Consider the following 22,033-nt stretch of genomic DNA (forward strand, 5'->3'; position numbering starts at 1 on the left):
ATACAGGACCTGAGTTCGAGGCTGGGGCCGACAGGTTAACAAAATGAGGTACCATGTTATTGAAACAGTCCAGGGGGCATCAGCTGTGTAGCCGAGTGATCATTGGGTCAAAAGAGCAGCAATAGGTGAGACAGGGTGCTGTACAGTATTCACTACTACTCTGGGCGAGCAGGGGACACAGCATTCAGAAAAAGCTAGCGGGCCGGGGCTAGTAGATGGTTCTGCGGTGATATCGTAACAGAATAGCCTGTTGAGACCACATCGGGCGATCATGTCCGCAGTCCAGTCGTGATGGATTGGCGGGGCTCTGTGTCTACAATAAAGGGTCCAGGGTAATTGGAAAAGGAGGTAATTGTAGCCCTAGAATTAGTTGGTATATGGGCTTCGCTCAAGGCTAGCTGGTGCTTGCTTTGGGACAGAGGCGTTAGCTAACAGTAGCCACTTGTTTGCAGCTAAATAGCTAGCTAGCTAGCAGCTAGCAGTTAGCTAGGAGTAATGATCCAGTGTAATGATCCAGAGCAGCAGGAATCCAGTGATATGGTAGAGAGAAGCAGTCTGATATGCTCTGGGTTGATATTGCGCTGTGGAGACTGGCAGGTGATTGTCCGAGCTAAGGCTGGCTGATTCCGGGATAAAAAAGGCGAGGACATATCTACCTCAATTACCTCCTACCCCTGCACATCGATTCGGTACTGATACCACGTGTGCCTTCAGAAAGTATTTATATCCCTTTACTTTTTCCACATTTTGTGTTACCAATGTGTTACGGCCTGGATTAAAAATGTATTCAAATTAGTTTTTTTGTCACTGGCCTACACACAATAACCAATAATGTCAAAGTGGAATTCTGTTTTTCAAAATGTTTACAAATTATTTAAAAATGAAAAGCTGAAATGTCTTGAGTCATGAAGTATTCATCCCCTTTGCTATGGCAAGCCAAAATAAGTTCAGGAGTAAAAATCTAAAGAATAAGTTGCATGAACTCACTCTGTGTGCAATAATAGTGTTTAACATGATTTTTGAATCTGCCTCCTCTCTGCACAGATTCAACCACCAAGACCAGGGAGGTTTTGCAATGGCTCACAAACAAGGGCAATTATTGGTAGATGGGTAACAAAAAAAACCAGACATTGAATATCCCTTTGAGCATGGTGAATTTTTTAATTACACTTTGGATGGTGTATCAATACACCCAGTCACTATAAAGATACAGGTGTCCTTACAAACTCAGTTGCCAGAGAGGAGGGAAACTGCTCAGGGATTTCACTATGAGGCCAACAGTGACTTTAAAACAGTTACAGAGTTTAATGGCTGTTATGAGAAAACTGAGGATGAATCAACAATATTGCAGTTACTCCACAATACTAATCTAATTATCAGGTGTGAAAGTAAGACCCAGATGCAGACCACATCGAATAAACAATCGTTTAATATTCCAACAAGGGCAGGCAATAGACAGGTCAAGGCAGGCAGGGGTCAGTAAACCAGAGATGGGGCAACGGTACCGGACGGCAGGAAAGCTCAGGGTAAGGCAGAGGTCGGTAATCCAGAGGGGGGCAAAGGTACAGGTCGGCAGGCAGGCTCAGAGGCAGGGAGAGTGGTCAGGCAGGCGGGCTCAGAGTCAGGACAGGCAAGGGTCAAAACCGGGAGGGAGAGAAAAGAGAGACTGGAAAAAGCAGGTGCTGAGACACAAAACGCTGGTTGACTTGTACAAACAAGATGAACTGGCAAAAGACAAACAGAGAACACAGGTATAAATACACAGGCGATAATGGGGAAGATGGGCAACACCTGGAGGGGGTGGAGACAATCACAAAGACAGGTGAAACAGATCAGGGTGTGACACTAATTGACAGAGTGAAAATAAGGAAGCCTGTACAGAATAAAAATATTCCAAAACATGCATCCAATAAGGCACTCAATTAATACTGCTAAAAATGTGGCAAAAAAACTAACTTTTTGTCCTGAATATAAACTGTTATGGGGCAAATCCATTACAACACATTACTGAGTACCACTCTGCATATTTTCAAGCATAGTGGTGGCTGCATCATGTTATGGATATGCTTGTAATCATTAAGGACTGGGGAGTTTTTCAGGATAAAACATGAAAAATAATGGAGCTAAGCACAGGCAAAATCCTTGAGGAAAACCTGGTTCAGTCTAATTTCCACCAGACGCTGGGAGATGAATTTACCTTTCAGCAGGACAATAATCTAAAACAGAAGGCCAAATCTACACTGGAGTTGCTTACCAGGCAGACAGTGAATGTTCCTGAGTGGCAGAGTTACAGATATGACTTAAATCTGCTAGAAAATCTTGCAAGACCTGAAAATGGTTTACTAGCAATGATCAACAGCTAATTTGACAGAGCTTGAAGAATTTTGAAAATAATAATGGCCAATGTTGCACAATACAGGTGTGGAAAGCTCTTAGAGACTTGCCCAGGAAGACTCACAGGTGTAATCACTGCCAAAGGTGATTCTAACATCTAATCTGTTTTTACAAATGTTACAATTCTTTCTTCCACTTTGACATTACAGAGTATTTTGTGTAGATCATTGACAAATAATGGCAATTAAATCCATTTTAATCCCACTTATTAACACAACAAAGTGTGGGAAAAGTCTAGGGGTGTGAATACTTTCTGACAGCAGTGCAGCCAAGTTACCTTTATTCATTGTGCATTTGTTCTTCATGTTATTTTCTTTTAATATTATTTTTCTATTTTTCTCTCTGCATTATCGGGACCCATTAGTAAGTGTTTCACTGTTAGTCTACACCTGTTGTTTATAAAATGTTATTTTATTTGAGTAATTTTAGACTGAACCTGGGCGTTATTTCACAGAAAAACATTTAAATGAATTTCATTCACAATGTCCAGGTGGTTGTCACGCCCTGACCATAGAGAGCCCTTGGTTCTCTATGGTGTTGTAGGTCAGGGCGTGACTAGGGGGTGTTCTAGTTTAAATTTTCTATGTTGGTGAGCTTGGTATGGTTCCCAGTTAGAGGCAGCTGATTATCGTTGTCTCTGATTGGGGATCATACTTAAGTTCTCAATTGTTCCCACCTGGGTTGTGGGATATTGTTTGTGTTAATGTGTTTGGGCACTACGACGTCACGGTCTTTGTAAGTTTTGTTGTTTTGTTTTTTGTTTCACTTGGTCCGCTCATTTTCAAGAACGTGACAGTGGTGACATGTCATTCCCCCTCGTTCAGCTCTGTGAGATATATTTTTTTTAATAATCTGCTTCCATTGCATTTCCAGTGCAAATGTTCCAGTGCAATTTTAAGGAACTTAATACATGTATAATCTGCTTTTCTGGATTATAGTCTCCCACGTTAGAACAAATAGAGAAGACACAAAGAGCAGAGACAGCATGGCTGGGGGTTTAAATGTATTCACTGTTTTCCCCACTACATCAGACCAGGGTTGTTCTATCTATCACATTTATTTATAAAGCCCTTCAGATGATGTCACGAAGTGCTGTACAAAAACCCAGCCTAAATCCCCAAACAGCAAGCAATGTAGGTGTAGAAGCATGGTGCTATGCTTCTGTGTTCTGGTACTTCATGAAATAACAGCAGTGAAGCATTTATTTTAAAGACCCTCTAGTGCTATTGTCTCTCCTAAATAAGGTTCTTATATTCTCTCCTAAATAAGGTTCTTATATTCTCTCCTAAATAAGGTTCTTATATTCTCTCCTAAATAAGGTTCTTATATTCTCTCCTAAATAAGGTTCTTATATTCTCTCCTAAATAAGGTTCTTATATTCTCTCCTAAATAAGGTTCTTATATTCTCTCCTAAATAAGGTTCTTATATTCTCTCCTAAATAAGGTTCTTATATTCTCTCCTAAATAAGGTTCTTATATTCTCTCCTAAATAAGGTTCTTATTGTCTCTCCTAAATAAGGTTCTTATATTCTCTCCTAAATAAGGTTCTTATATTCTCTCCTAAATAAGGTTCTTATATTCTCTCCTAAATAAGGTTCTTATATTCTCTCCTAAATAAGGTTATTATATTCTCTCCTAAATAAGGTTCTTATATTCTCTCCTAAATAAGTTTCTTATATTCTCTCCTAAATAAGGTTCTTATATTCTCTCCTAAATAAGGTTCTTATAGTCTCTCCTAAATAAGGTTCTTATATTCTCTCCTAAATACGGTTCTTATAGTCTCTCCTAAATAAGGTTCTTATAGTCTCTCCTAAATAAGATTCTTATATTCTCTCCTAAATAAGGTTCTTATATTCTCTCCTAAATAAGGTTCTTATAGTCTCTCCTAAATAAGATTCTTATATTCTCTCCTAAATAAGGTTCTTATATTCTCTCCTAAATAAGGTTCTTATTGTCTCTCCTAAATAAGGTTCTTATAGTCTCTCCTAAATAAGGTTCTTATATTATCTCCTAAATAAGGTTCCTATAGTCTCTCCTAAATAAGGTTCTTATAGTCTTTCCTAAATAAGGTTCCTATAGTCTCTCCTAAATAAGGTTCTTATTGTCTCTCCTAAATAAGGTTCTTATATTCTCTCCTAAATAAGGTTCTTATTGTCTCTCCTAAATAAGGTTCTTATATTCTCTCCTAAATAAGGTTCCTATAGTCTCTCCTAAATAAGGTTCTTATATTCTCTCCTAAATAAGGTTCTTATATTCTCTCCTAAATAAGGTTCTTATATTCTCTCCTAAATAAGGTTCTTATATTCTCTCCTAAATAAGGTTCTTATATTCTCTCCTAAATAAGGTTCTTATATTCTCTCCTAAATAAGGTTCTTATATTCTCTCCTAAATAAGGTTCTTATATTCTCTCCTAAATAAGGTTCTTATATTCTCTCCTAAATAAGGTTCTTATAGTCTCTCCTAAATAAGGTTCTTATATTCTCTCCTAAATAAGGTTCTTATATTCTCTCCTAAATAAGGTTCTTATTGTCTCTCCTAAATAAGGTTCTTATATTCTCTCCTAAATAAGGTTCTTATATTCTCTCCTAAATAAGGTTCTTATATTCTCTCCTAAATAAGGTTCTTATATTCTCTCCTAAATAAGGTTATTATATTCTCTCCTAAATAAGGTTCTTATATTCTCTCCTAAATAAGTTTCTTATATTCTCTCCTAAATAAGGTTCTTATATTCTCTCCTAAATAAGGTTCTTATAGTCTCTCCTAAATAAGGTTCTTATATTCTCTCCTAAATACGGTTCTTATAGTCTCTCCTAAATAAGGTTCTTATAGTCTCTCCTAAATAAGATTCTTATATTCTCTCCTAAATAAGGTTCTTATATTCTCTCCTAAATAAGGTTCTTATAGTCTCTCCTAAATAAGATTCTTATATTCTCTCCTAAATAAGGTTCTTATATTCTCTCCTAAATAAGGTTCTTATTGTCTCTCCTAAATAAGGTTCTTATAGTCTCTCCTAAATAAGGTTCTTATATTATCTCCTAAATAAGGTTCCTATAGTCTCTCCTAAATAAGGTTCTTATAGTCTTTCCTAAATAAGGTTCCTATAGTCTCTCCTAAATAAGGTTCTTATTGTCTCTCCTAAATAAGGTTCTTATATTCTCTCCTAAATAAGGTTCTTATTGTCTCTCCTAAATAAGGTTCTTATATTCTCTCCTAAATAAGGTTCCTATAGTCTCTCCTAAATAAGGTTCTTATATTCTCTCCTAAATAAGGTTCTTATATTCTCTCCTAAATAAGGTTCTTATATTCTCTCCTAAATAAGGTTCTTATATTCTCTCCTAAATAAGGTTCTTATATTCTCTCCTAAATAAGGTTCTTATATTCTCTCCTAAATAAGGTTCTTATATTCTCTCCTAAATAAGGTTCTTATATTCTCTCCTAAATAAGGTTCTTATATTCTCTCCTAAATAAGGTTCTTATAGTCTCTCCTAAATAAGGTTCTTATATTCTCTCCTAAATAAGGTTCTTATATTCTCTCCTAAATAAGGTTCCTATAGTCTCTCCTAAATAAGGTTCTTATATTCTCTCCTAAATAAGGTTCTTATATTCTCTCCTAAATAAGGTTCTTATATTCTCTCCTAAATAAGGTTCTTATATTCTCTCCTAAATAAGGTTCTTATAGTCTCTCCTAAATAAGGTTCTTATATTCTCTCCTAAATAAGGTTCTTATATTCTCTCCTAAATAAGGTTCTTATATTCTCTCCTAAATAAGGTTCTTATATTCTCTCCTAAATAAGGTTCTTATAGTCTCTCCTAAATAAGGTTCTTATATTCTCTCCTAAATAAGGTTCTTATAGTCTCTCCTAAATAAGGTTCTTATAGTCTCTCCTAAATAAGGTTCTTATATTCTCTCCTAAATAAGGTTCTTATATTCTCTCCTAAATAAGGTTCTTATTGTCTCTCCTAAATAAGGTTCTTATATTCTCTCCTAAATAAGGTTCCTATAGTCTCTCCTAAATAAGGTTCTTATAGTCTCTCCTAAATAAGGTTCCTATAGTCTCTCCTAAATAAGGTTCTTATTGTCTCTCCTAAATAAGGTTCTTATATTCTCTCCTAAATAAGGTTCTTATAGTCTCTCCTAAATAAGGTTCTTATATTCTCTCCTAAATAAGGTTCTTATAGTCTCTCCTAAATAAGGTTCTTATAGTCTCTCCTAAATAAGGTTCTTATATTCTCTCCTAAATAAGGTTCCTATAGTCTCTCCTAAATAAGGTTCTTATATTCTCTCCTAAATAAGGTTCTTATAGTCTCTCCTAAATAAGGTTCTTATAGTCTCTCCTAAATAAGGTTCTTATATTCTCTCCTAAATAAGGTTCTTATTGTCTCTCCTAAATAAGGTTCTTATATTCTCTCCTAAATAAGGTTCCTATAGTCTCTCCTAAATAAGGTTCTTATAGTCTCTCCTAAATAAGGTTCCTATAGTCTCTCCTAAATAAGGTTCTTATTGTCTCTCCTAAATAAGGTTCTTATATTCTCTCCTAAATAAGGTTCTTATAGTCTCTCCTAAATAAGGTTCTTATATTCTCTCCTAAATAAGGTTCTTATAGTCTCTCCTAAATAAGGTTCTTATAGTCTCTCCTAAATAAGGTTCTTATATTCTCTCCTAAATAAGGTTCCTATAGTCTCTCCTAAATAAGGTTCTTATATTCTCTCCTAAATAAGGTTCTTATAGTCTCTCCTAAATAAGGTTCTTATAGTCTCTCCTAAATAAGGTTCCTATAGTCTCTCCTAAATAAGGTTCTTATATTCTCTCCTAAATAAGGTTCTTATATTCTCTCCTAAATAAGGTTCTTATGGTCTCTCCTAAATAAGGTTCTTATATTCTCTCCTAAATAAGGTTCTTATATTCTCTCCTAAATAAGGTTCTTATATTCTCTCCTAAATAAGGTTCTTATATTCTCTCCTAAATAAGGTTCTTATATTCTCTCCTAAATAAGGTTCTTATATTCTCTCCTAAATAAGGTTCCTATAGTCTCTCCTAAATAAGGTTCTTATATTCTCTCCTAAATAAGGTTCTTATATTCTCTCCTAAATAAGGTTCTTATATTCTCTCCTAAATAAGGTTCTTATGGTCTCTCCTAAATAAGGTTCTTATAGTCTCTCCTAAATAAGGTTCTTATATTCTCTCCTAAATAAGGTTCCTATAGTCTCTCCTAAATAAGGTTCTTATATTCTCTCCTAAATAAGGTTCTTATAGTCTCTCCTAAATAAGGTTCTTATAGTCTCTCCTAAATAAGGTTCTTATATTCTCTCCTAAATAAGGTTCTTATTTAGGAGAGAGAATGGCACTAGAGGGTCTTAAAATAAATCCTACCCTGCTGTTATTTCAGTGAGAGTGTAACTATTTTTATGGGTAAAAAGGGAAAGCTACTCCAACTATTTTTCTGGTATTGCACAGTAAGAGGAAAAATGCACCCTAAATCATTGTTATTATAGCAGATTCTAAAGCAGCTTTAAAATGCAGCTGCACACTCACACCTTCATTATGCATGGTGCAAATATAATATTGTATGTTCCGCTCACTGTGTTGACGCAGATGTGTACATTATTTGTTTCGAAATTATATCACAAGTCAACTGTATTGCTGCTTAAGTGAGCAGGTGAAGGCTGAGTTTGTGTGTGTTTGTGTGTGTGTGTGTGTGCGCATGTCTGGGTGAAGGGTCTGATCTGCTCTGAGAGAGGTTGGACAGGGTGACAGCCATCGGTTAGGCCTGTCAGACCAGGGACTCGTCTATCTGTCAGTCCTAAGATAAAGGAGAGAAAATGGAATAGATTTCATCCCTGGACCCTGCAGGTCAGCAGTGACAGGGTTGGTCTTCAATTACTGACTATCATCGCTCCCTCTCTCTCAATCTTTCCTTCTCCTTCTCTCTGTCTCTCCTTGATGCTCTTTTCTATTTCTCTCTATCTCTCTTCCGCATCCAGTGGGATTTTCCTTGGTCAAAACATTTGCATTTTTATCGACTGAATATATGTTTTTCCAGCAGACGCTGAGTATTGGCTTGGTACTGTGTTATACTACGTAATGCATTTGATCTATTATGATTTGGATAGGCCTGCTGCATTTCAACCTGACTCAATGACTGTTCTTGTTCAAATGCACCCATTTATCTTATGGTCGTAAAGTTCATGTTTTATGTATTTACCTTAACTAATAAGGTCAACTAGCAAGTAAATGGCGGTGACAGAAAGTCATGCATTTTAATGCAGCCCCAGAACAATAGCCCCGCATCCAATACAATAGAACAGGCCTAAAACCAGTCAATCTTGAGATATATTGACCAGCTGGACGCCCTCCTCTCTGACCTGGGGTCCTCAACCGCTTCACCCCTCCTTGTCATCCCTCTCTTGTCTCACACTCAGGAACATGCGTGCAGTAGGAAACGGAGAAGGGTTGCTTTGTGATATAGATATAGGTAGCACATGGAGGTCTGATAGGGCACATTATCAAATCACTTTGGGACAATCCTTCATCACCTCCTGCCGCGTGGCGTGGTTTATGTGTTTGTGATGGTAACTAGAGCCTGACCTTCAGCAGATGGACAAAGCTGTGATTGGATTGGAACATTGGGGCCGGACATTGACCATATAGACACGTGCAGAACCTTAACCCTGCCTGACATGAACCTTTATGGCATAAGGTCGAAAAGCCTTTTTAGATGTTTTATTTATTTAATAAATTCAGAATAGTTTTCAGTTTGAGTGAGCAAGCAAAATAGCAATGCTTTTTTGTCCTCTGAATAGACCTGTTCCAACTGAACGCTTCCCTCTTCTTTTCAGGGTTATAGTATTGCTGCAAGCCAACTGAATTAAGCTTTAACTTAACATCAGTGCATCAGCCTTTATGTCCCCCTCTCCCTCTGAGAGATAGGATTCAGGGTTGGTGCGGTTATGAATGGACGCCATTTCCCCGAGCTCTGAACACTGATGGCTAAAAGTAAGACACACAGGCACACACACACACGTCCCCTGCCCTCTCTCCCTGTTCTTAATGGCAGTATGAGCCATTACAGTGAGACGGGACTGTCATGAGGGACAGAGAGTAGGCCTTGAAGGTTTGAGCACTGGACCGGTCTGTCAGCTATGTGAATGCCTGACTGACTGCAATGTGATATTCAGAGAGTCTACAGCAGAGGAGCCAACCACCCGGCCTGCCATTTAGCCTCCCATTAGAGACTCCTTCTGACAGGTCTATGTGTGCATGTGAGGTGTGTGTGTGTGTGTGTGTGTGTGTGTGTGTGTGTGTGTGTGTGTGTGTGTGTGTGTGTGTGTGTGTGTGTGTGTGTGTGTGTGTGTGTGTGTGTGTGTGTGTGTGTGCGCTTGTGTGTGTGTGTGTGTGTTCGTGTGTGTGTTTGTGCGCATGTGTGTGTTTGTGTGTGTGTACTTTCTCTCCACTGATAGTGTTTTCATATCTCACGAACATAATTTATCCAGTGAAGGAGTGAATGAGCCACTTTAACCCAGTAAATCATACCACAGTATAACAGTTGCAATATTAATAAAATATACAGTTGAATTCTCTCGCTATTGGAGTCACAGCGTCTTTTCAATCTGGTGCCTATAAACCCTGTGTGTGTTACCTGAACATCGTCACACGGTTTTAAGAGCATTGGTTTGTTCACGCTCCCAACGACGAGTGAAATGATGTAGAAGTCGAGAGAACATCCATGGATATCAGTGCTCCCTGCCATTTCTGCTAGTCTTATATTTCCAGGGTTAAAAATCAATAGGACCAGGGCTGATTAAATTTGCTGCATGAGCACACACCCGTCGCACTCAGTGACACCAAGCCCTGAACCGAGGCTGTCTCTCCCTCCACCAGTAGTCCATTCTGGTTCTCAATGCAAAAACGGATTTGATTATTTTCTCCATCACTATTGTACTTTCTCTTTTTGCTCCAAAGCCATGCAGGGCCCTGGGGAGTAAACGTGATTGATTTCCACAGAGTGTGTCGTCTGGGCTGGCCTCTCAGGAGTGGTTTCGTTTGGTAACACTGAGACACAAAGGGCTGTGGAGCCGTCACTCAGCCTGATCTGGTACTGTTCACTTCATTCATGCCGACAGATCCAGGTCAGAGCAGTGAGCACACTTCACAGGTTAGGAGTCAGGGCTTCACTAAACACTTTATAACACCCTACAGAAACACACAGGTTAGGAGTCAGGGCTTCACTAAACACTTTATGACACCCCACAGAAACACACAGGTTAGGAGTCAGGGCTTCACTAAACACTTTATAACACCCTACAGAAACACACAGGTTAGGAGTCAGGGCTTCACTAAACACTTTATGACACCCCACAGAAACACACAGGTTAGGAGTCAGGGCTTCACTAAACACTTTATGACACCCTACAGAAACACACAGGTTAGGAGTCAGGCCTTCACTAAACACTTTATGACACCCCACAGAAACACACAGGTTAGGAGTCAGGGCTTCACTAAACACTTTATGACACCCCACAGAAACACACAGGTTAGGAGTCAGGGCTTCACTAAACACTTTATGACACCCTACAGAAACACACAGGTTAGGAGTCAGGGCTTCACTAAACACTTTATGACACCCCACAGAAACACACAGGTTAGGAGTCAGGGCTTCACTAAACACTTTATGACTCCCTACAGAAACACACAGGTTAGGAGTCAGGGCTTCACTAAACACTTTATGACACCCTACAGAAACACACAGGTTAGGAGTCAGGGCTTCACTAAACACTTTATGACACCCTACAGAAACACACAGGTTAGGAGTCAGGGCCTCACTAAACACTCATGCCTTTCCTGCACAGGAAAAAACGTATGCTGTTCCAGTATATGCTGTAGATTCAAAGTGGCCTTCGTTCGGTGGACTCTGTAGAAGCAGTGCTAGGTTTGGAGTTCCCACTGCTTTGTCCAGAACAATAGCCCTGTGCAGTAAATAAAACTTGACTGAATTGAACTGAGCTGAATGAAATAATAAGACCATTGATGTCTATTAGGCCTATCCACTGTTTATTTAGTTTGGATTTATTGTACCATTTGTCCATTATAACAGGCTGTGTCTAAAACGTCTCAACTCGTCTCACTTCCCAAATCATCCTGCTCTCACTAACACTGAGGGGGAGGATGCCCCCCCACGCCTCAGCCAGCCAGCCAGCCACACCACCAGCCTCTCCTGTGAAGGAGATGCCCCCCCCACGCCCCAGCCAGCCAGCCACACCACCAGCCTCTCCTGTGAAGGAGATGCCCCCCCACGCCCCAGCCAGCCAGCCACACCACCAGCCTCTCCTGAAGGAGAATTAATCTGCTCCAAACAACCTTTTATTTCCTCCACACTGACTTGTCAGGCCAGACTAAAAGCAATTTGTTTTTGTCCCACTTCACCCGGCCTGTGCCCGAGAGAGAGAGAGAGAGAGAGACAGAGAGACAGAGAGAGAGAAAAAGAGAGAGAGAGAGAGAGAGAGAAAGAAAGAAAAACAGAGTTTTAATCTGATTAGGTTTGGCTAAAATCCCAAACCAGGGCTGAAGTGCAGTGCTTGTGGTTTCTGAAGGGCTTACACTAAGTCTGTACCATGAAAATAATCTACTTTTAAAATCCAGGAAACAAATCAACTATGCTAAGGACATAAGTCGCTGTCATTAGGAAGTGATTAGGATCAACATTTTTATACCCGTGCAGGCCGGGCCGCCTGACAGAAGGGGGCAGTGTCAGTAGCCCTGTTTATACCTGGTTCTAACATGCAGACTTTTTCCTGATCTTGCCCACATTTCATAAGAGTAGATGATTAAAAGACGCATTGTGATCTAATGTTGTGTAAACAGGCAAAATCAGGTCACGACCAGGAAGAGTGTGCATGCAAACGCAGTATGGCTGTGAGATTGCAGGACAACTGAATTATTAATCGAAGGCTGGAAGAGGAGTTTCTCTCTCTCTCGATGTCCCACCTTAATAATGAAGCATTCAGACCTATACGTGACAAACACAGGCCTGGTCACTGAGAATCAATAAGACTTACAGTATGAATTCAAAGATACGCCGACTTCATTTAATTTGTTTTCATTAATAATCCAGTTGAATCAGTCAGTTTCTAGTACAGTATTAAACAGCAGCAGGACAGGCTGCATTTACCAGGATCCATATGAAACACGCACAAATAAAAGACAGGACCCATAAGAAACAGGAACCAGACATCAATATAGGATCAATCCATGGGTACAACAACTGCTAATACTACTACTACTGCAATTACCACACTACTAATACTACTACTACTGCTATTACTGCTACTTCTACTACTACTAATAATAATAATAATACTGCTGTTACTACTACACTACTACTACTACTACTACTACTGATATTACTGCTACTACTCCGATTACTACTACTACTACAACTACTACTACTACTACTACTACTGCTAATACTACTGCCACTGCTATTACTACTGCTATTACTGCTGTTACTACTACTGCTACTACTGCTGCTATTACTGCTGTTACTACTACTACTACTACTACTAATACTACTGCTATTACTGCTGTTACTACTACTCCTACTACTACTACTACTACTATCCGATGATGCTGTGACACTCCGCCCCAGACCATGACGGACCCTCCACCTCCAAATCGATCCCGCTCCAGAGTACAGACCTCGGTGAAACACTCATTCCTTCGACGACAGTCTGAGCACTGATGGAGGGATTGTGCGTTCCTGGTGTAACTCAGGCAGTTGTTGTTGCCATCCTGTACCTGTCCCGCAGGTGTGATGTTTGGATGTACCGATCCTGTGCAGGTGTTGTTACACGTGGTCTGCCACTGCGAGGACGATCAGCTGTCCGTTCTGTCTCCCTGTAGCGCTGTCTTAGGCGTCTCACAGTACGGACATTGCAATTTATTGCCCTGGCCACATCTGCAGTCCTCATACCTCCTTGCAGCATGCCGAAGGCACGTTCACGCAGATGAGCAGGGACGCTGGGCATCTTTCTTTTGGTGTTTTTCAGAGTCAGTAGAAAGGCCTCTTTAGTTTCCTAAGTTTTCATAACTGTGACCTTAATTGCCTACCGTCTGTAAGCTGTTAGTGTCTTAACGACCGTTCCAAAGGTGCATGTTCATTAAATGTTTGTGGTTCATTGAACAAGCATGGGAAACAGTGTTTAAACCCTTTACAATGAAGATCTGAAGTTATTTGGGTTTTTACAAATTATCATTGAAAGACAGGGTCCTGTAAAAGGGACGTTTATTCATTTACTGAGATCATTACTGCTACAATTTACTACCAATAATACCACTGATATTACTGCTGTTACTACTACTACTACTACTACTACTACTGCTACTACTGCTAGTACTACTACTACTGCTATTACTACTACTACTACTGCTCTTACTGCTACTACTACTACTGCTACGACTGATATTACTGCTACAACTACTACTACTACTACAACTACTAATACTACTACTGCTATTACTACTACTACTGCTAATGCTCTTACTTCAACTACTACTACTACTACTACTACTACTACTACTACTGCAATAACTGCTATTACTACTATTACTCCTACTACTACTACTGCTATTACTGCTACTGATATTACTGCTACTGCTATTACTGCTACTACTACTAATACTACTACTACTACTGCTACTACTACAACTACTATTTCTACTGCAATTACTGATACTACTACTACCCCTACTACTGCTGCTATTACCGCTACTACAACTACTAATAATACTACTACTACTAATAATAATAATAATAATAATGCTACTACTACTACTAAAATTACTGCTACTTCTACTACTACTACTACTACTACTTCTTCAACTGCTATTGCTATTACTGCTACTACTGCTATTACTGCTACTACTACCACTGCTATTACTGCAACTGCTATTACTGCTATTACTGCTACTGCTATTACTGCTGCTACTACTACTACCACTAATGATGCTGCTACTACTACTAATACTTCTACTGCAATTACTGCTACTACTACTACCACTACCACTACAACTACTACTATTACTGTTACTACAACAACTACTAATACTACTACTAATAATAATAATAATAATAATGCTACTACTACTACTACTACTACTACTAAAATTACTGCTACTTCTACTACCACTACTACTACTTCTTCAACTGCTATTGATATTACTGCTACTACTGCTATTTCTGCTTCTACTACCACTGCAACTACTACTATCACTGTTACTACAACAACTACTAATACTACTACTAATAATAATAATAATATTAATGCTACTACTACCACTACAAAAAGTACTGCTACTTCTACTACTACTACTACTACTTCTTCAACTGCTATTGCTATTACTGCTACTACTGCTATTACTGCAACTGCTATTACTGCTATTACTGCTACTGCTATTACTGCTACTACTACTACTACTACTAATGATGCTGCTACTACTACTTCTACTGCAATTACTGCTACTACTACTACTACCACTACAACTACTACTATTACTGTTACTACAACAACTACTACCGCTACTATTACTACTACTACTACTACTACTACTGCTGACACTACTACCGTTACTGCAAGTACTACTACTACTACTACCATTACTACTGCTATTACTGCTACTACTACTACTACTACTACTACTAGTACCTGTATTTCTGCTACTACTACTACTACTACTAGTGCTGCTATTACTGCAGTTACTACCACTACTAATACTACTACTACTGATATTACTGATTCTACTACTACTGAAACTACAACAATTACCGCTACTACTACTACTACTTCTACTACTACTTCTACTACTACAACTGCTACTACTAATACTACCACTACTACTACTACTGCTACTACTACTACTGCTTCTACTACCACTAATACTACTAATACTATTAATACCGCTACTACTACTACTACTACAATTACTGCTACTACTGCTACTACTACTACTACTACTTCTTCAACTACTATTGCTATTACTGCTACTACTACTACTGATATTACTGGAACTGATATTACTGCTAATACTGCTGCTGCTATTACTGCTACAACTACTACTACTAACGATGCTACTACTAATACTGCAATTACTGCTACTTTTACTACCATTACTACAACTACTATTAATGTTTCTACAACAGCTACTACCACTACTATTACTACTACTACTACTTCTGCTGCTACTACTTCTGTTGATGCAACTACTACTACTACTACTACTGCTACTGCCACTGCTATTACTGCTACTACTACAACTACTACTACTACTAATACTACTACTACTTCTACCACTATTACTGCTACTTCTACTACTACTGCTATTACTGCTGTTTCAAACACCACCACCACTACTACTACTACTACTACTACTACTACTGCTGCTATTACTGCTACTACTCCTACTGAAACTACTACTATTACTGCTACTACTACTACTGCTATTTCAGCTTCAACAACTACAACTACTACTGCTATTACTGCTTCTACTACTACTACTGCTACTGCTACGACTACTGTTACTTCTACTGCTATTACTGCTATTACGGCTACCACTCTTACTTCAACGACTACTGCTACCGCTACTACTACTACCACTACCACTACCACTACTACTACAACCACTACTGCTATTACTGTTATAACTGCTACTACTACTACAACTGCTATTACTGCTTCAACTACTACAACACCTGCTACTACTATTACTACTACAACTACAAATACCACTACTACTACTTCTGCTATAACTGCTACTACTACTACTGCTACTACTACTACTGCTGCTATTACTGCTACTACTCCTACTGAAACTACTACTATTACTGCTACTACTACTACTACTACTACTGCTATTTCAGCTTCAACAACTACAACTACTACTGCTATTACTGCTTCTACTACTACTAATGCTACTGCTACGACTACTGTTACTGCTACTGCTATTACTGCTATTACTGCTACCGCTCTTACTTCAACGACTACTGCTACCGCTACTACTACTACCACTACTACTACCACTACTACTACAACCACTACTGCTATTACTGCTATAACTGCTACTACTACTACAACTGCTATTACTGCTTCAACTACTACAACTACAACACCTGCTACTACTACTACTACTACTACTACTACAACTACAATACCACTACTACTACTTCTGCTATCACTGCTACTACTACTACTACTACTGTTACTACTTCTACTACTACTAACGGTACTACTACTATTAATGTTACAACTACTACTACTACTGCTGCCATGCTACTGCTATTGCTACTATTACTACTAATTCTACTGCTTCTGGTACTGTTGCTAATTCTACTGTAACTACTACTGATACTGCTAGTACTACTGCTACTGCTACTGCTATGACTACTGTTACTGCTACTGCCAGTACATCTACTTCAATTACTGCTACTGCATTTACCGCTACTACTACTACTGATATTACTGATACTGCTACTACTGCTATTTCTGCTACTGCTATTCTGCTACTGCTACTACCACTACAACTACTTCTACTGCAATTACTGCTACTACTACTACAACTACTACTACTAATATTACTGCTACTACTAATGTTACTGCGGTTACTACTACTACTACATCTACTGCTAATATTACTGCTACTACTACTACTACTACTACTACTACTATTTTTACTACTGATACTAATACTGCTACTTCTACTGTTACTGCAACTACTACTACTACTACAACAACTTCTACTGCTACTACAACTCCTATTACTGCTTCAACTACTACTCCTACCACTCCTACTTCTGCTATTACTGCTACAACTACTACTACTACAACTACTACTACCACTGCAACAATTACTACTACTACGATTACTACTACTACTACTACAACCACTACTACCACTACTACTATTACCACTACGGCTATTACTGCTATTACTGCTACTACTACTACAACTACTACTGCAACCTCTACTAATACTACAACAACTAATTTTACTGCTTCAACTACTACTACTACTACACCTGCTACTACTACTGCTACTACTGCTAGTACTACTGCTACGACTACTGTTACTGCTACTGCTATTACTGCTATTACTGCTACCGCTATTACTTCAACGACTACTGCTACCGCTTCTACTACTACCACTTCTACTACTTCTATTGCAATTACTGCTACTACAACTACAACTAGTACTACTAATATTACTGACACTACTACTCCTTTTACTGCGATTACTACTACTACTACTACTACTACTACTACAGCTAATATTACTGCTTCAACTGCTACTACTACTACTACTACTACTACTACTACTACCACTACTACTACTACTACTTCTTCTTCTGCTATTACTGCTACTACTTCTACTACTGTTAATACTTCTACTACTACTACTAACACTAATACTACTATCAATGTTACTACCACTACTGCTGCCTTGCTACTACTATTGCTACTATTACTACTAATTATACTGCTTCTGGTACTGCTGCTAATGCTACTGCTACTACTACTGCTAGAACTACTGCTACTGCTACGAATACTGTTACTGCTACTGCTATTACAGCTATTACTACTACCGCTATTACTTCAAACGACTACTGCTACTACTACTACCACTACTACTACTTCTACTGCAATTACTGCTACTACTACTACAACTACTTCCACTAATATTACTGCTACTACTACTACTTTTACTGTGATTACTACTATTACTACTACTACAGCTACTATTACTTCTACTACTACTACTCCTACTGCTACTACTACTGCTACTACAACTACTACTTTTACTGTTACTTTTACTACTACTACTACTACTACTACTACTACTACTGATATAACCGCTGGTAATACTTCTACATCTGTCACTACCACTACTACTACAACTACTACTAATATTACTGCTACAACTACTATTACTAGTACTTTTACTGCAATTACTACTACTACTACTACTACTACAGCTACTATTACTGCTACTACTACTACTACTACTACTACTACTACTACTACTACTGATACTACTACTACTACTGCTACTATTACTACTACTGATTCTACTGATATAACTAATGGTACTACTACTACTGCTATTACTGCTGTTACTTCCACTACTACTACTACTATTACTACAGCTATTACTGCTACCACTACTACTTATATTACTGCTACTACTACTATTACTAGTACTTTTACTGCAATTACTACTACTACTACTACAGCTACTATTACTGCTACTACTACTACTACTACTACTACTACTGCTACTACTACTACTACTAATACTATTACTACTACTGATTCTACTGATATTACTAATGGTACTACTACTACTGCTATTACTGCTGTTACTTCCACTACTACTACTACTACTACTATTACTACTGCTATTACTGCTACCACTACTACTGCTACTACTACTATAACCGCTACTACTACTACTACTACTACTACTTATACCACTACTATTACTGCTATTACCGCTACATCTATTACTACTACTACTACTACTACTACAACTACTAGTACTACTACTACTACTACTTCTGCAATTACTGCTACTACTGCTATTAGTGCTAATACTACTACTACTACTGCTAATGCTATTACTGCTACTACCACTACTGCTGTTACTGCTACTGCTACTACTGCTATTATTGCTACTGATATTACTGCTGCTACTACTAATACAAATACTAATACTGCTACAACCACTGTTACTGCAACTACTACTACTATGACTACTACTATGACCACAACTACAACTTCTACTACTACCACTTCTACTTCAGCTACTACTGATACAACTACTACAACTACTACTACTACTACTGCTACTGCTATTACTGCTACAACTACTTCAACTACTACCACTACAACTACTACAGCTGCTATTACTGTTTCAACTACTATTACTACTACTACAACTACTACTACAACTACTAGTACTACAACTACTACTACTACAACTTCTACTATTCCTGCTACTGCTACTTCTAATGCAACTACTACTATTAATGTTACGACTGCTACTACTACTACTGCTGCCATGCTACTACTATTGCTACTATTACTACTAATTCTACTGCTTATGGTACTGCTGCTAATGCTACTGCTACTACTACTGCTACTTTTACTGCTATTACAACTAATACTACTACGACTACTACTACTGCTGCTACTACAACTACTAATACTACTACTATTACTGCTACTATTACTACTTCTACTAATACTGTTATTACTGCTGATACTACTACTGATATTACCGCTGTTACAACCACTATTACTACTACTACAACTACTACTACTACAACTACTACTACTACTCCTGCTATTACTGCTACTTCTACTACTGCTGTTACTGCTACTACTACTGCTATTACTGCTACTGCTACTACTACTACTGCTGATGCTATTAATGCAACTACTACTACTGATATTACTGCTATTAGTGCTACTTCTATTATTGCTGCTACTACTACTACTACAACTACTACTACTACTACTACTACTACCACTACTGCAATTGCAGCTACTACTTTGACCACTACTACTACTACAATTACTACTACTACTACCACTACTACTACTGCTACTTCTACTAATACTAAAACCAATACTGCTACTAACTACTGTTACTGCAACTACTACTAATAATAATAATACTACTATAACTACTACTACTGCTTCTATTGTGATTCTCTGATCAACCTCTACGCAGAAGACACCATTCTGTATACTTCTGGCCCTTCTTTGGACACTGTATTAACTAACCTCCAGACGAGCTTCAATGCCATACAGCTCTCCTTCCTTGGCCTCCAACTGTTCTTAAATGCAAGTAAAACTAAATGCATGCTCTTCAACCGATCTCTGCCCCTACCTGCCCGCCCGTCCAGCATCACTACTCTGGACGGTTCTGACTTAGAATATGTGGACAACTACTAATACCTAGGTATCTGGTTAGACTGTAAACTCTCCTTCCAGACTCACATTAAACATCTCCAATCCAAAAATACATCTAGAATCGGCTTCCTATTTCGCAACAAAGCATCCTTCACTCATGCTGCCAAACATACCCTCGTAAAATTGACCATCCTACCGATCCTCGACTTCAGCGATGTCATCTAAAAAAATTGCCTCCAACACTCTACTCAGCAAATTGGATGCAGTCTATCACAGTGCCAGCCGTTTTGTCACTAAAGCCCCATATACTACCCATCACTGCGACCTGTATGCTCTCGCTGGCTGGCCCTTGCTTCATACTCGTCGCCAAACCCACTGGCTCCAGGTCATCTACAAGTCTGTGCTAAGTAAAGCCCCGCCTTATCTCAGCTCACTGGTCACCATAGCAGCACCCACCCATAGCACGCGCTCCAGCAGGTGGTCACTGGTCACCCCCAAAGCCAATTCCTACTTTGGCCGCCTATCCTTCCAGTTCTCTGCTGCCAATGACTGGAACAAACTGCAAAAATCAATGAAGCTGGAAACTCATATCTCCCTCACTAGCTTTAAGCACCAGCTATCAGAGCAGCTCACAGATCACTGCACCTGTACACAGCTCATCTGTAAATAGCCCATCCAACTACCTCATCCCCATACTGTATTTATTTATTTATCTTGCTCCTTTGCACCCCAGTATCTCCACTTGCACATCCATCTTCGACACATCTATCATTCCAGTGTTCAATTGGTATATTGTAATTACTTCGCCACCATGGCCTATTTATTGTCTTACCTCCCTTATCTTACCTCATTTGCACACACTGTATATATACTTTTCTACTGTATTATTGACTGTATGTTTGTTTATTCCATGTGTAACTCCGTGTTGATGTGTGTCGAACTGCTTTGCTTTATCTTGGCCAGGTCGCAGTTGTAAATGAGAACTTGTTCTCAACTAGCCTACCTGGTTAAATAAAGGTGGAAGAAAAAATATATATATATACTATTACTGCTGCCACTACTACTTCTGCTACTTCTATTACCGCTACTACTATTGATACTACTGCTATTACTGCTGTTACCACTACGACTACTACTACTACTGCTATTAATGCTACTACTACTACTGCAACTACTGCTATTAATAATGTTACTCCTCCTAATACTATTACCGATACTATTGCTACTGCTACTACCACTATCACTGCTATTACTACTACTACTACAACTACTATTCTTGCTACTACTACTACTACTACTACAACTACTACTGCTATTACTGCTACGACTACTACAGCTACTACTACTCCTACTGCTGTAACTGCTGCTACTACTACTACTGCTGTTACTGCTGTTCCTACCACTTCTACTACTACTACTACAACTGCTATTACTGCTACTATTACTACTTCTAGTGCTACTACTACTACTACTACTTCTAAAACTACTACTAATACAATTACCGCTACTACTATTGATACTACTGCTGTTACTGCTGTTACCACTACGACTACTACTACTACTACTGCTATTAATGCTACTACTACTACTGCAACTACCGCTATTAATAATGTTACTCCTCCTAATACTATTACCGATACTATTGCTACTGCTACTACCACTATCACTGCTATTACTA

The sequence above is a fragment of the Salmo salar genome, chromosome 29, assembly GCF_965601325.2.
Source record: "Salmo salar chromosome 29, fSalSal1, whole genome shotgun sequence".
NCBI classification, from domain to species: Eukaryota; Metazoa; Chordata; class Actinopteri; order Salmoniformes; family Salmonidae; genus Salmo; species Salmo salar.